Here is a 13741-nt window from a genome sequence, read left to right on the forward strand (position 1 = left end):
CAACAGAATGATGGGACTTAGAAGAGGGCTGTCCTATGCAAATAATGTCCTCCCATGCTTACTTTCTTCTGAGAAAGTCGCCGGCTTGCGCTATGATACAGCCTCCAACAAATGGTCTTCAGCCAAATTCAAAAGCAGCCTACCTATCTCAGGCTAAGGATTTTGCCACTCGGAAGCCGCAGATGGGGACGTCACCCTAATGTAGCAGGGTCCCAATTTGCCTGCAGTCATCCTCCATACAGAACCTGGGCGTTCGAGTGCGTTCGAGGGCTCGTAGGCTTCCTTCAAAGGAAGGAAGGAAGAAAGGGGCTGCTTAAAGCCCCAGTGCCAGCCAAGCCCAGCCCAGTGCCGTACTGTACTGTGCTGTGTCACCACAATCCCTTCACTTGCTTCAGTAGGCATGATTAAGACTTCCTGAAGCAAAGGTCTAACTGCTCTTCTCTGCCTCTTGAGAAAAACAATTTTTCTAGCTTCCTATTGCACCTAATAAAGGGAGTTTCACTTGCCTCAAAATCTCCCCTTCATTTCATTAGCCAGAGCTCCTACTTCACCTTTATCCTAGCCAACATCACATGCATCAAAGACCTGATTGGAGGGATCGGCTCTGAGCAAAACGAAAAATCACCACCATCCAACCTATTTTACTATCAGTATAACACCCTCCTTGCATTCTTGTGCTCATATATACACCTGAGGCAACATTTGTGCTCTAAAGTACGCCGAATTTAAAGGACTAAGAATAAACACATTTATAAGGGAAGATAAGGCATTGTCCCTATTGCACCTACTTGAGAAAAAGGGAGGTTTGTGGAAGGTCAGACTCCTCAGGAAAAGATGTATAATTTTTGGGCGCATGTGCCAAAAGAGTGGCACTTTTCTCCTCTGTTTTTCCAAGTGAATAAAAAATTAGCAAATGAAAATTAAACCACAGATTGAAAATTTACCCTCTCAGGTCACATGGACCGCATTGGCAGGACTTGAACCCTGGTCTTGAGAGAACCTGTGACACCAGAGGCACAAACTTACCGTTGAGCTAGAGCTCCTTGGAGGTTTGAATCACTGCAGTAGTAACTATGACCAACATACAGCACCTGGTGTCAGTGCTTGTGGCTTCCATTGCACATGAAACGGAAGATCATGTTATGGGGACGATTTGATAGGGTACTGACATGGAAACCAGTGTGGTCCAGGGGGTAAGTTCCTGCCTTCCATCCAGGTGACCAGGGTTCAAGTCCCGGGATCGGCACGAGGTGACTGTGGTGCAGCAGAGGTAAGTTCCAGATGGGTCTATGTGGCCAATTGGTAAGTATAAACTGTGTGGGTGTGTGTGGTGTGAGAGTGGAGTCATGCCTGCCAGATGGTGAATTGCAAAGTGGTTGGTAAGTAACATGGGGGTGGCTAGTGCAAGGGGCGGGGTCAGTGACAGGTGAATTGCAGAGTGGTTGGTAAGTAACATGGGTGTAGCTAGTGCAAGGGGCAGGGTCGGGGTCAGTGACAGGTGAATTGCAGAGTGGTTGGTAAGTTAAATGGGTGTGGCTAGTGCATGGGTGTGGCTAGTGCAAGGGGCGGGGTCATTGACAGGTGAATTGCAGAGTGGTTGGTAAGTAACATGGTTGTGGCTAGTGCAAGGGGCGGGGTCAGTGACAGGTGAATTGCAGAGTGGTTGGTAAGTTAAATGGGTGTGGCTAGTGCAAGGGGCGGGGTCAGTGACAGGTGAATTGCAGAGTGGTTGGTAAGTAACATGGGTGTGGCTAGTGCAAGGGGCGGGGTCAGTGACAGGTGAATTGCAGAGTGGTTGGTAAGTTAAATGGGTGTGGCTAGTGCAAGGGGCAGGGTCAGTGACAGGTGAGTTGCAGAGTGGTTGGTAACATGGGTGTGGCTAGTGCAAGGGGTGGGGTCAGTGACAGGTAAAAGAAGGGGAACAGATGTAGTGGGTGGGGGTTAGAGATTAATGACATATAGTGAGGAGCCCCAAAATGTGTTTTTTACTGCACCCCCCTACTCTCTCTGATTTTGGGGGGGTGCTGTCAAATTTGGGGGAGCACTTTTAAAAGGGGGTTGGGAGTGCATTATGAAGGGCGATGGGGTGCACAGAATGACATGACTTCTGGGCAATTTTTGGGAGGCTACCCTTACTTTTTATTGCTCCCCTCCTCCTTTATGGGATGCACCCCGAAAGGATAGGGGCAACAGGGGGGATTTGGGGCAAACAGGTATGTGACAGTTCCATTACCAACCCCAAGGGGGGGCACCATACAATCCAACTGCAGTTATTGTATTGAAAGGTACAACAAGGAGCATGTCGTGGACTTTTTGCAGGTGGTGCTCACCAAGATTTTTCTGCCTCCCCTTCCCTCCGTGCGGCATGTTATAGGGACCCTTGGGATATTTCTATTGGCAAGAGATGCTATAGAGATTCCCGCTATGATATCTGAGAGCACTAACATTTGTTAAATAAATAGGGGCATTGGAGCAGATGAATGAGGCAGGGAAAGGGTACATGTGGAAAGTAGTTGGATGGGTCATAGAGAATAATCATGGCATGCAAATAGGCAGCAGCACATGTTCTGGCAGTGTCTGTTGAGAGTTTGGTACGCTCTTCAATTTATTTGTCCTTCTTACGTTGGGTATGATCTACAGAGGGAAGGCACAGCATTACTGTTAGTCAGAACATGTATTTATGATTTAAAGAAGTGTGGTCTGTGTGTGCTGAGAGGGCTGTACAGAGTGGTAAGTGCCTGTACATCCGAGCAATGTGCATCCAACCGGCCACTTGAGACTGAACAGTGACAGAAGCACCTGGGTTACTGACGGAATGTAAATGGAGAGCACATAGGAAGGGTGTCTGTAGTCACTCAAGGGATTGAAACGTGTTGGTGCACTACCAAAGCTGGGGTACTCAGAGGGAATGTTTGAGGGGTAATGAGACGGTGCTATCCAGAGGTCAAAAAAGGTGTCAGAGCCACAGAGGTATGGGCATCCAGGTCCCACAGCGAGGGGTGGTCAAAAGTCCTTGCTAAAGATTTCTATCGAACCATGACCAAATGTTGTGCAGCCTGGCTCCCTCTGTAACTTTTCCCCAGTGTATTTCTATCCTTCAGATGACTGGAGCAAGCTTCCCAAAGGATTTCTTGTCCTCTTACCCCAAAGGAGTGCCTGATATTTCTGGCCTAAGGATAATACTAAAGGGTGCGCTGCTGACGTTCTGAGAAAAACCTCGCTAACCATGCATATTTATGCACCAAACAAGGCAAATCCTTACACCTGCAAAGCAGCATATCGCTCTTGTCAGCTTCGTGGTGGTGTAATTGTTTTTATTTGAGGAAAATATTCATCTGTGCTTCCTCTCTCATCTGAGGACAATGGAGCTGCATGTTCCTCTCTCACATGTCCATTCAAAGAGCCAGGTGACACTCACTCAATCACTCAGCAAACACGTATGCTTTGACACTTTCGTCTGGCTGTTTTCCTTCCAAACATTCCCCTTTCACCACAAATACAGGCCAGCATGTACCTCATTACTCATTCACTCAGTCATCGCAGTCCTCGACTCTGCAGGCCCTGCAAGACGAACATGAACAAGAGGTATCTGAGCAAGCAGAAGAAAAGCCTTGGTGTGCTCTTATGTTCGTAATGCTGCCCTCTAGTAACGCTACATGGCAACTGCAACAGAATGATGGGACTTAGAAGAGGGCTGTCCTATGCAAATAATGTCCTCCCATGCTTACTTTCTTCTGAGAAAGTCGCCGGCTTGCGCTATGATACAGCCTCCAACAAATGGTCTTCAGCCAAATTCAAAAGCAGCCTACCTATCTCAGGCTAAGGATTTTGCCACTCGAAAGCCGCAGATGGGGACGTCACCCTAATGTAGCAGGGTCCCAATTTGCCTGCAGTCATCCTCCATACAGAACCTGGGCGTTCGAGTGCGTTCGAGGGCTCGTAGGCTTCCTTCAAAGGAAGGAAGGAAGAAAGGGGCTGCTTAAAGCCCCAGTGCCAGCCAAGCCCAGCCCAGTGCCGTACTGTACTGTGCTGTGTCACCACAATCCCTTCACTTGCTTCAGTAGGCATGATTAAGACTTCCTGAAGCAAAGGTCTAACTGCTCTTCTCTGCCTCTTGAGAAAAACAATTTTTCTAGCTTCCTATTGCACCTAATAAAGGGAGTTTCACTTGCCTCAAAATCTCCCCTTCATTTCATTAGCCAGAGCTCCTACTTCACCTTTATCCTAGCCAACATCACATGCATCAAAGACCTGATTGGAGGGATCGGCTCTGAGCAAAACGAAAAATCACCACCATCCAACCTATTTTACTATCAGTATAACACCCTCCTTGCATTCTTGTGCTCATATATACACCTGAGGCAACATTTGTGCTCTAAAGTACGCCGAATTTAAAGGACTAAGAATAAACACATTTATAAGGGAAGATAAGGCATTGTCCCTATTGCACCTACTTGAGAAAAAGGGAGGTTTGTGGAAGGTCAGACTCCTCAGGAAAAGATGTATAATTTTTGGGCGCATGTGCCAAAAGAGTGGCACTTTTCTCCTCTGTTTTTCCAAGTGAATAAAAAATTAGCAAATGAAAATTAAACCACAGATTGAAAATTTACCCTCTCAGGTCACATGGACCGCATTGGCAGGACTTGAACCCTGGTCTTGAGAGAACCTGTGACACCAGAGGCACAAACTTACCGTTGAGCTACAGCTCCTTGGAGGTTTGAATCACTGCAGTAGTAACTATGACCAACATACAGCACCTGGTGTCAGTGCTTGTGGCTTCCATTGCACATGAAACGGAAGATCATGTTATGGGGACGATTTGATAGGGTACTGACATGGAAACCAGTGTGGTCCAGGGGGTAAGTTCCTGCCTTCCATCCAGGTGACCAGGGTTCAAGTCCCGGGATCGGCACGAGGTGACTGTGGTGCAGCAGAGGTAAGTTCCAGATGGGTCTATGTGGCCAATTGGTAAGTATAAACTGTGTGGGTGTGTGTGGTGTGAGAGTGGAGTCATGCCTGCCAGATGGTGAATTGCAAAGTGGTTGGTAAGTAACATGGGGGTGGCTAGTGCAAGGGGCGGGGTCAGTAACAGGTGAATTGCAGAGTGGTCGGTAAGTAACATGGGTGTAGCTAGTGCAAGGGGCAGGGTCGGGGTCAGTGACAGGTGAATTGCAGAGTGGTTGGTAAGTTAAATGGGTGTGGCTAGTGCAAGGGGCGTGGTCATTGACAGGTGAATTGCAGAGTGGTTGGTAAGTAACATGGGTGTGGCTAGTGCAAGGGGCGGGGTCAGTGACAGGTGTTTTGCAGAGTGGTTGGTAAGTTAAATGGGTGTGGCTAGTGCAAGGGGCGGGGTCAGTGACAGGTGAATTGCAGAGTGGTTGGTAAGTAACATGGGTGTGGCTAGTGCAAGGGGCGGGGTCAGTGACAGGTGAATTGCAGAGTGGTTGGTAAGTTAAATGGGTGTGGCTAGTGCAAGGGGCGGGGTCAGTGACAGGTGAGTTGCAGAGTGGTTGGTAACATGGGTGTGGCTAGTGCAAGGGGTGGGGTCAGTGACAGGTAAAAGAAGGGGAACAGATGTAGTGGGTGGGGGTTAGAGATTAATGACATATAGTGAGGAGTCCCAAAATGTGTTTTTTACTGCACCCCCCTACTCTCTCTGATTTTGGGGGGGTGCTGTCAAATTTGGGGGAGCACTTTTAAAAGGGGGTTGGGAGTGCATTATGAAGGGCGATGGGGTGCACAGAATGACATGACTTCTGGGCAATTTTTGGGAGGCTACCCTTACTTTTTATTGCTCCCCTCCTCCTTTATGGGATGCACCCCGAAAGGATAGGGGCAACAGGGGGGATTTGGGGCAAACAGGTATGTGACAGTTCCATTACCAACCCCAAGGGGGGGCACCATACAATCCAACTGCAGTTATTGTATTGAAAGGTACAACAAGGAGCATGTCGTGGACTTTTTGCAGGTGGTGCTCACCAAGATTTTTCTGCCTCCCCTTCCCTCCGTGCGGCATGTTATAGGGACCCTTGGGATATTTCTATTGGCAAGAGATGCTATAGAGATTCCCGCTATGATATCTGAGAGCACTAACATTTGTTAAATAAATAGGGGCATTGGAGCAGATGAATGAGGCAGGGAAAGGGTACATGTGGAAAGTAGTTGGATGGGTCATAGAGAATAATCATGGCATGCAAATAGGCAGCAGCACATGTTCTGGCAGTGTCTGTTGAGAGTTTGGTACGCTCTTCAATTTATTTGTCCTTCTTACGTTGGGTATGATCTACAGAGGGAAGGCACAGCATTACTGTTAGTCAGAACATGTATTTATGATTTAAAGAAGTGTGGTCTGTGTGTGCTGAGAGGGCTGTACAGAGTGGTAAGTGCCTGTACATCCGAGCAATGTGCATCCAACCGGCCACTTGAGACTGAACAGTGACAGAAGCACCTGGGTTACTGACGGAATGTAAATGGAGAGCACATAGGAAGGGTGTCTGTAGTCACTCAAGGGATTGAAACGTGTTGGTGCACTACCAAAGCTGGGGTACTCAGAGGGAATGTTTGAGGGGTAATGAGACGGTGCTATCCAGAGGTCAAAAAAGGTGTCAGAGCCACAGAGGTATGGGCATCCAGGTCCCACAGCGAGGGGTGATCAAAAGTCCTTGCTAAAGATTTCTATCGAACCATGACCAAATGTTGTGCAGCCTGGCTCCCTCTGTAACTTTTCCCCAGTGTATTTCTATCCTTCAGATGACTGGAGCAAGCTTCCCAAAGGATTTCTTGTCCTCTTACCCCAAAGGAGTGCCTGATATTTCTGGCCTAAGGATAATACTAAAGGGTGCGCTGCTGACGTTCTGAGAAAAACCTCGCTAACCATGCATATTTATGCACCAAACAAGGCAAATCCTTACACCTGCAAAGCAGCATATCGCTCTTGTCAGCTTCGTGGTGGTGTAATTGTTTTTATTTGAGGAAAATATTCATCTGTGCTTCCTCTCTCATCTGAGGACAATGGAGCTGCATGTTCCTCTCTCACATGTCCATTCAAAGAGCCAGGTGACACTCACTCAATCACTCAGCAAACACGTATGCTTTGACACTTTCGTCTGGCTGTTTTCCTTCCAAACATTCCCCTTTCACCACAAATACAGGCCAGCATGTACCTCATTACTCATTCACTCAGTCATCGCAGTCCTCGACTCTGCAGGCCCTGCAAGACGAACATGAACAAGAGGTATCTGAGCAAGCAGAAGAAAAGCCTTGGTGTGCTCTTATGTTCGTAATGCTGCCCTCTAGTAACGCTACATGGCAACTGCAACAGAATGATGGGACTTAGAAGAGGGCTGTCCTATGCAAATAATGTCCTCCCATGCTTACTTTCTTCTGAGAAAGTCGCCGGCTTGCGCTATGATACAGCCTCCAACAAATGGTCTTCAGCCAAATTCAAAAGCAGCCTACCTATCTCAGGCTAAGGATTTTGCCACTCGAAAGCCGCAGATGGGGACGTCACCCTAATGTAGCAGGGTCCCAATTTGCCTGCAGTCATCCTCCATACAGATCCTGGGCGTTCGAGTGCGTTCGAGGGCTCGTAGGCTTCCTTCAAAGGAAGGAAGGAAGAAAGGGGCTGCTTAAAGCCCCAGTGCCAGCCAAGCCCAGCCCAGTGCCGTACTGTACTGTGCTGTGTCACCACAATCCCTTCACTTGCTTCAGTAGGCATGATTAAGACTTCCTGAAGCAAAGGTCTAACTGCTCTTCTCTGCCTCTTGAGAAAAACAATTTTTCTAGCTTCCTATTGCACCTAATAAAGGGAGTTTCACTTGCCTCAAAATATCCCCTTCATTTCATTAGCCAGAGCTCCTACTTCACCTTTATCCTAGCCAACATCACATGCATCAAAGACCTGATTGGAGGGATCGGCTCTGAGCAAAACGAAAAATCACCACCATCCAACCTATTTTACTATCAGTATAACACCCTCCTTGCATTCTTGTGCTCATATATACACCTGAGGCAACATTTGTGCTCTAAAGTACGCCGAATTTAAAGGACTAAGAATAAACACATTTATAAGGGAAGATAAGGCATTGTCCCTATTGCACCTACTTGAGAAAAAGGGAGGTTTGTGGAAGGTCAGACTCCTCAGGAAAAGATGTATAATTTTTGGGCGCATGTGCCAAAAGAGTGGCACTTTTCTCCTCTGTTTTTCCAAGTGAATAAAAAATTAGCAAATGAAAATTAAACCTCAGATTGAAAATTTACCCTCTCAGGTCACATGGACCGCATTGGCAGGACTTGAACCCTGGTCTTGAGAGAACCTGTGACACCAGAGGCACAAACTTACCGTTGAGCTACAGCTCCTTGGAGGTTTGAATCACTGCAGTAGTAACTATGACCAACATACAGCACCTGGTGTCAGTGCTTGTGGCTTCCATTGCACATGAAACGGAAGATCATGTTATGGGGACGATTTGATAGGGTACTGACATGGAAACCAGTGTGGTCCAGGGGGTAAGTTCCTGCCTTCCATCCAGGTGACCAGGGTTCAAGTCCCGGGATCGGCACGAGGTGACTGTGGTGCAGCAGAGGTAAGTTCCAGATGGGTCTATGTGGCCAATTGGTAAGTATAAACTGTGTGGGTGTGTGTGGTGTGAGAGTGGAGTCATGCCTGCCAGATGGTGAATTGCAAAGTGGTTGGTAAGTAACATGGGGGTGGCTAGTGCAAGGGGCGGGGTCAGTAACAGGTGAATTGCAGAGTGGTCGGTAAGTAACATGGGTGTAGCTAGTGCATGGGGCAGGGTCGGGGTCAGTGACAGGTGAATTGCAGAGTGGTTGGTAAGTTAAATGGGTGTGGCTAGTGCATGGGTGTGGCTAGTGCAAGGGGCGGGGTCATTGACAGGTGAATTGCAGAGTGGTTGGTAAGTAACATGGGTGTGGCTAGTGCAAGGGGCGGGGTCAGTGACAGGTGTTTTGCAGAGTGGTTGGTAAGTTAAATGGGTGTGGCTAGTGCAAGGGGCGGGGTCAGTGACAGGTGAATTGCAGAGTGGTTGGTAAGTAACATGGGTGTGGCTAGTGCAAGGGGCGGGGTCAGTGACAGGTGAATTGCAGAGTGGTTGGTAAGTTAAATGGGTGTGGCTAGTGCAAGGGGCGGGGTCAGTGACAGGTGAGTTGCAGAGTGGTTGGTAACATGGGTGTGGCTAGTGCAAGGGGTGGGGTCAGTGACAGGTAAAAGAAGGGGAACAGATGTAGTGGGTGGGGGTTAGAGATTAATGACATATAGTGAGGAGCCCCAAAATGTGTTTTTTACTGCACCCCCCTACTCTCTCTGATTTTGGGGGGGTGCTGTCAAATTTGGGGGAGCACTTTTAAAAGGGGGTTGGGAGTGCATTATGAAGGGCGATGGGGTGCACAGAATGACATGACTTCTGGGCAATTTTTGGGAGGCTACCCTTACTTTTTATTGCTCCCCTCCTCCTTTATGGGATGCACCCCGAAAGGATAGGGGCAACAGGGGGGATTTGGGGCAAACAGGTATGTGACAGTTCCATTACCAACCCCAAGGGGGGGCACCATACAATCCAACTGCAGTTATTGTATTGAAAGGTACAACAAGGAGCATGTCGTGGACTTTTTGCAGGTGGTGCTCACCAAGATTTTTCTGCCTCCCCTTCCCTCCGTGCGGCATGTTATAGGGACCCTTGGGATATTTCTATTGGCAAGAGATGCTATAGAGATTCCCGCTATGATATCTGAGAGCACTAACATTTGTTAAATAAATAGGGGCATTGGAGCAGATGAATGAGGCAGGGAAAGGGTACATGTGGAAAGTAGTTGGATGGGTCATAGAGAATAATCATGGCATGCAAATAGGCAGCAGCACATGTTCTGGCAGTGTCTGTTGAGAGTTTGGTACGCTCTTCAATTTATTTGTCCTTCTTACGTTGGGTATGATCTACAGAGGGAAGGCACAGCATTACTGTTAGTCAGAACATGTATTTATGATTTAAAGAAGTGTGGTCTGTGTGTGCTGAGAGGGCTGTACAGAGTGGTAAGTGCCTGTACATCCGAGCAATGTGCATCCAACCGGCCACTTGAGACTGAACAGTGACAGAAGCACCTGGGTTACTGACGGAATGTAAATGGAGAGCACATAGGAAGGGTGTCTGTAGTCACTCAAGGGATTGAAACGTGTTGGTGCACTACCAAAGCTGGGGTACTCAGAGGGAATGTTTGAGGGGTAATGAGACGGTGCTATCCAGAGGTCAAAAAAGGTGTCAGAGCCACAGAGGTATGGGCATCCAGGTCCCACAGCGAGGGGTGGTCAAAAGTCCTTGCTAAAGATTTCTATCGAACCATGACCAAATGTTGTGCAGCCTGGCTCCCTCTGTAACTTTTCCCCAGTGTATTTCTATCCTTCAGATGACTGGAGCAAGCTTCCCAAAGGATTTCTTGTCCTCTTACCCCAAAGGAGTGCCTGATATTTCTGGCCTAAGGATAATACTAAAGGGTGCGCTGCTGACGTTCTGAGAAAAACCTCGCTAACCATGCATATTTATGCACCAAACAAGGCAAATCCTTACACCTGCAAAGCAGCATATCGCTCTTGTCAGCTTCGTGGTGGTGTAATTGTTTTTATTTGAGGAAAATATTCATCTGTGCTTCCTCTCTCATCTGAGGACAATGGAGCTGCATGTTCCTCTCTCACATGTCCATTCAAAGAGCCAGGTGACACTCACTCAATCACTCAGCAAACACGTATGCTTTGACACTTTCGTCTGGCTGTTTTCCTTCCAAACATTCCCCTTTCACCACAAATACAGGCCAGCATGTACCTCATTACTCATTCACTCAGTCATCGCAGTCCTCGACTCTGCAGGCCCTGCAAGACGAACATGAACAAGAGGTATCTGAGCAAGCAGAAGAAAAGCCTTGGTGTGCTCTTATGTTCGTAATGCTGCCCTCTAGTAACGCTACATGGCAACTGCAACAGAATGATGGGACTTAGAAGAGGGCTGTCCTATGCAAATAATGTCCTCCCATGCTTACTTTCTTCTGAGAAAGTCGCCGGCTTGCGCTATGATACAGCCTCCAACAAATGGTCTTCAGCCAAATTCAAAAGCAGCCTACCTATCTCAGGCTAAGGATTTTGCCACTCGAAAGCCGCAGATGGGGACGTCACCCTAATGTAGCAGGGTCCCAATTTGCCTGCAGTCATCCTCCATACAGAACCTGGGCGTTCGAGTGCGTTCGAGGGCTCGTAGGCTTCCTTCAAAGGAAGGAAGGAAGAAAGGGGCTGCTTAAAGCCCCAGTGCCAGCCAAGCCCAGCCCAGTGCCGTACTGTACTGTGCTGTGTCACCACAATCCCTTCACTTGCTTCAGTAGGCATGATTAAGACTTCCTGAAGCAAAGGTCTAACTGCTCTTCTCTGCCTCTTGAGAAAAACAATTTTTCTAGCTTCCTATTGCACCTAATAAAGGGAGTTTCACTTGCCTCAAAATATCCCCTTCATTTCATTAGCCAGAGCTCCTACTTCACCTTTATCCTAGCCAACATCACATGCATCAAAGACCTGATTGGAGGGATCGGCTCTGAGCAAAACGAAAAATCACCACCATCCAACCTATTTTACTATCAGTATAACACCCTCCTTGCATTCTTGTGCTCATATATACACCTGAGGCAACATTTGTGCTCTAAAGTACGCCGAATTTAAAGGACTAAGAATAAACACATTTATAAGGGAAGATAAGGCATTGTCCCTATTGCACCTACTTGAGAAAAAGGGAGGTTTGTGGAAGGTCAGACTCCTCAGGAAAAGATGTATAATTTTTGGGCGCATGTGCCAAAAGAGTGGCACTTTTCTCCTCTGTTTTTCCAAGTGAATAAAAAATTAGCAAATGAAAATTAAACCACAGATTGAAATTGTACCCTCTCAGGTCACTTGGACCGCATTGGCAGGACTTGAACCCTGGTCTTGAGAGAACCTGTGACACCAGAGGCACGAGACTTACCGTTGAGCTACAGCTCCTTGGAGGTTTGAACCACTGCAGTAGTAACTATGACCAACATACAGCACCTGGTGTCAGTGCTTGTGGCTTCCATTGCACATGAAACGGAAGACCATGTTATGGGGACGATTTGATAGGGTACTGACATGGAAACCAGTGTGGTCCAGGGGGTAAGTTCCTGCCTTCCATCCAGGTGACCAGGGTTCAAGTCCCGGGATCGGCACGAGGTGACTGTGGTGCAGCAGAGGTAAGTTCCAGATGGGTCTATGTGGCCAATTGGTAAGTATAAACTGTGTGTGTGTGTGTGTGGTGTGAGAGTGGAGTCATGCCTGCCAGATGGTGAATTGCAAAGTGGTTGGTAAGTAACATGGGGGTGGCTAGTGCAAGGGGTGGGGTCAGTGACAGGTGAATTGCAGAGTGGTTGGTAAGTAACATGGGGGTGGCTAGTGCAAGGGGCGGGGTCAGTGACAGGTGAATTGCAGAGTGGTTGGTAAGTTAAATCGGTGTGGCTAGTGCAAGGGGCGGGGTCAGTGACAGGTGAGTTGCAGAGTGGTTGGTAAGTTAAATGGGTGTGGCTAGTGCAAAGGGCGGGGTCAGTGACAGGTGAGTTGCAGAGTGGTTGGTAACATGGGTGTGGCTAGTGCAAGGGGTGGGGTCAGTGACAGGTAAAAGAAGGGGAACAGATGTAGTGGGTGGGGGTTAGAGATTAATGACATATAGTGAGGAGCCCCAAAATGTGTTTTTTACTGCACCCCCCTACTCTCTCTGATTTTGGGGATGTGCTGTCAAATTTGGGGGAGCACTTTTAAAAGGGGGTTGGGAGTGCATTATGAAGGGCGATGGGGTGCACAGAATGACATGACTTCTGGGCAATTTTTGGGAGGCTACCCTTACTTTTTATTGCTCCCCTCCTCCTTTATGGGATGCACCCCGAAAGGATAGGGGCAACAGGGGGGATTTGGGGCAAACAGGTATGTGACAGTTCCATTACCAACCCCAAGGGGGGGCACCATACAATCCAACTGCAGTTATTGTATTGAAAGGTACCACAAGGAGCATGTCGTGGAATTTTTGCGGGTGGTGCTCACCAAGATTTTTCTGCCTCCCCTTCCCTCCGTGCGGCATGTTATAGGGACCCTTGGGATATTTCTATTGGCAAGAGATGCTATAGAGATTCCCGCTATGATATCTGAGAGCACTAACATTTGTTAAATAAATAGGGGCATTGGAGCAGATGAATGAGGCAGGGAAAGGGTACATGTGGAAAGTAGTTGGATGGGTCATAGAGAATAATCATGGCATGCAAATAGGCAGCAGCACATGTTCTGGCAGTGTCTGTTGAGAGTTTGGTACGCTCTTCAATTTATTTGTCCTTCTTACGTTGGGTATGATCTACAGAGGGAAGGCACAGCATTACTGTTAGTCAGAACATGTATTTATGATTTAAAGAAGTGTGGTCTGTGTGTGCTGAGAGGGCTGTACAGAGTGGTAAGTGCCTGTACATCCGAGCAATGTGCATCCAACCGGCCACTTGAGACTGAACAGTGACAGAAGCACCTGGGTTACTGACGGAATGTAAATGGAGAGCACATAGGAAGGGTGTCTGTAGTCACTCAAGGGATTGAAACGTGTTGGTGCACTACCAAAGCTGGGGTACTCAGAGGGAATGTTTGAGGGGCAATGAGACGGTGCTATCCAGAGGTCAAAAAAGGTGTCAGAGCCACAGAGGTATGGGC

The sequence above is a fragment of the Triturus cristatus genome, chromosome 7 (assembly GCF_964204655.1).
Source record: "Triturus cristatus chromosome 7, aTriCri1.1, whole genome shotgun sequence".
NCBI classification, from domain to species: Eukaryota; Metazoa; Chordata; class Amphibia; order Caudata; family Salamandridae; genus Triturus; species Triturus cristatus.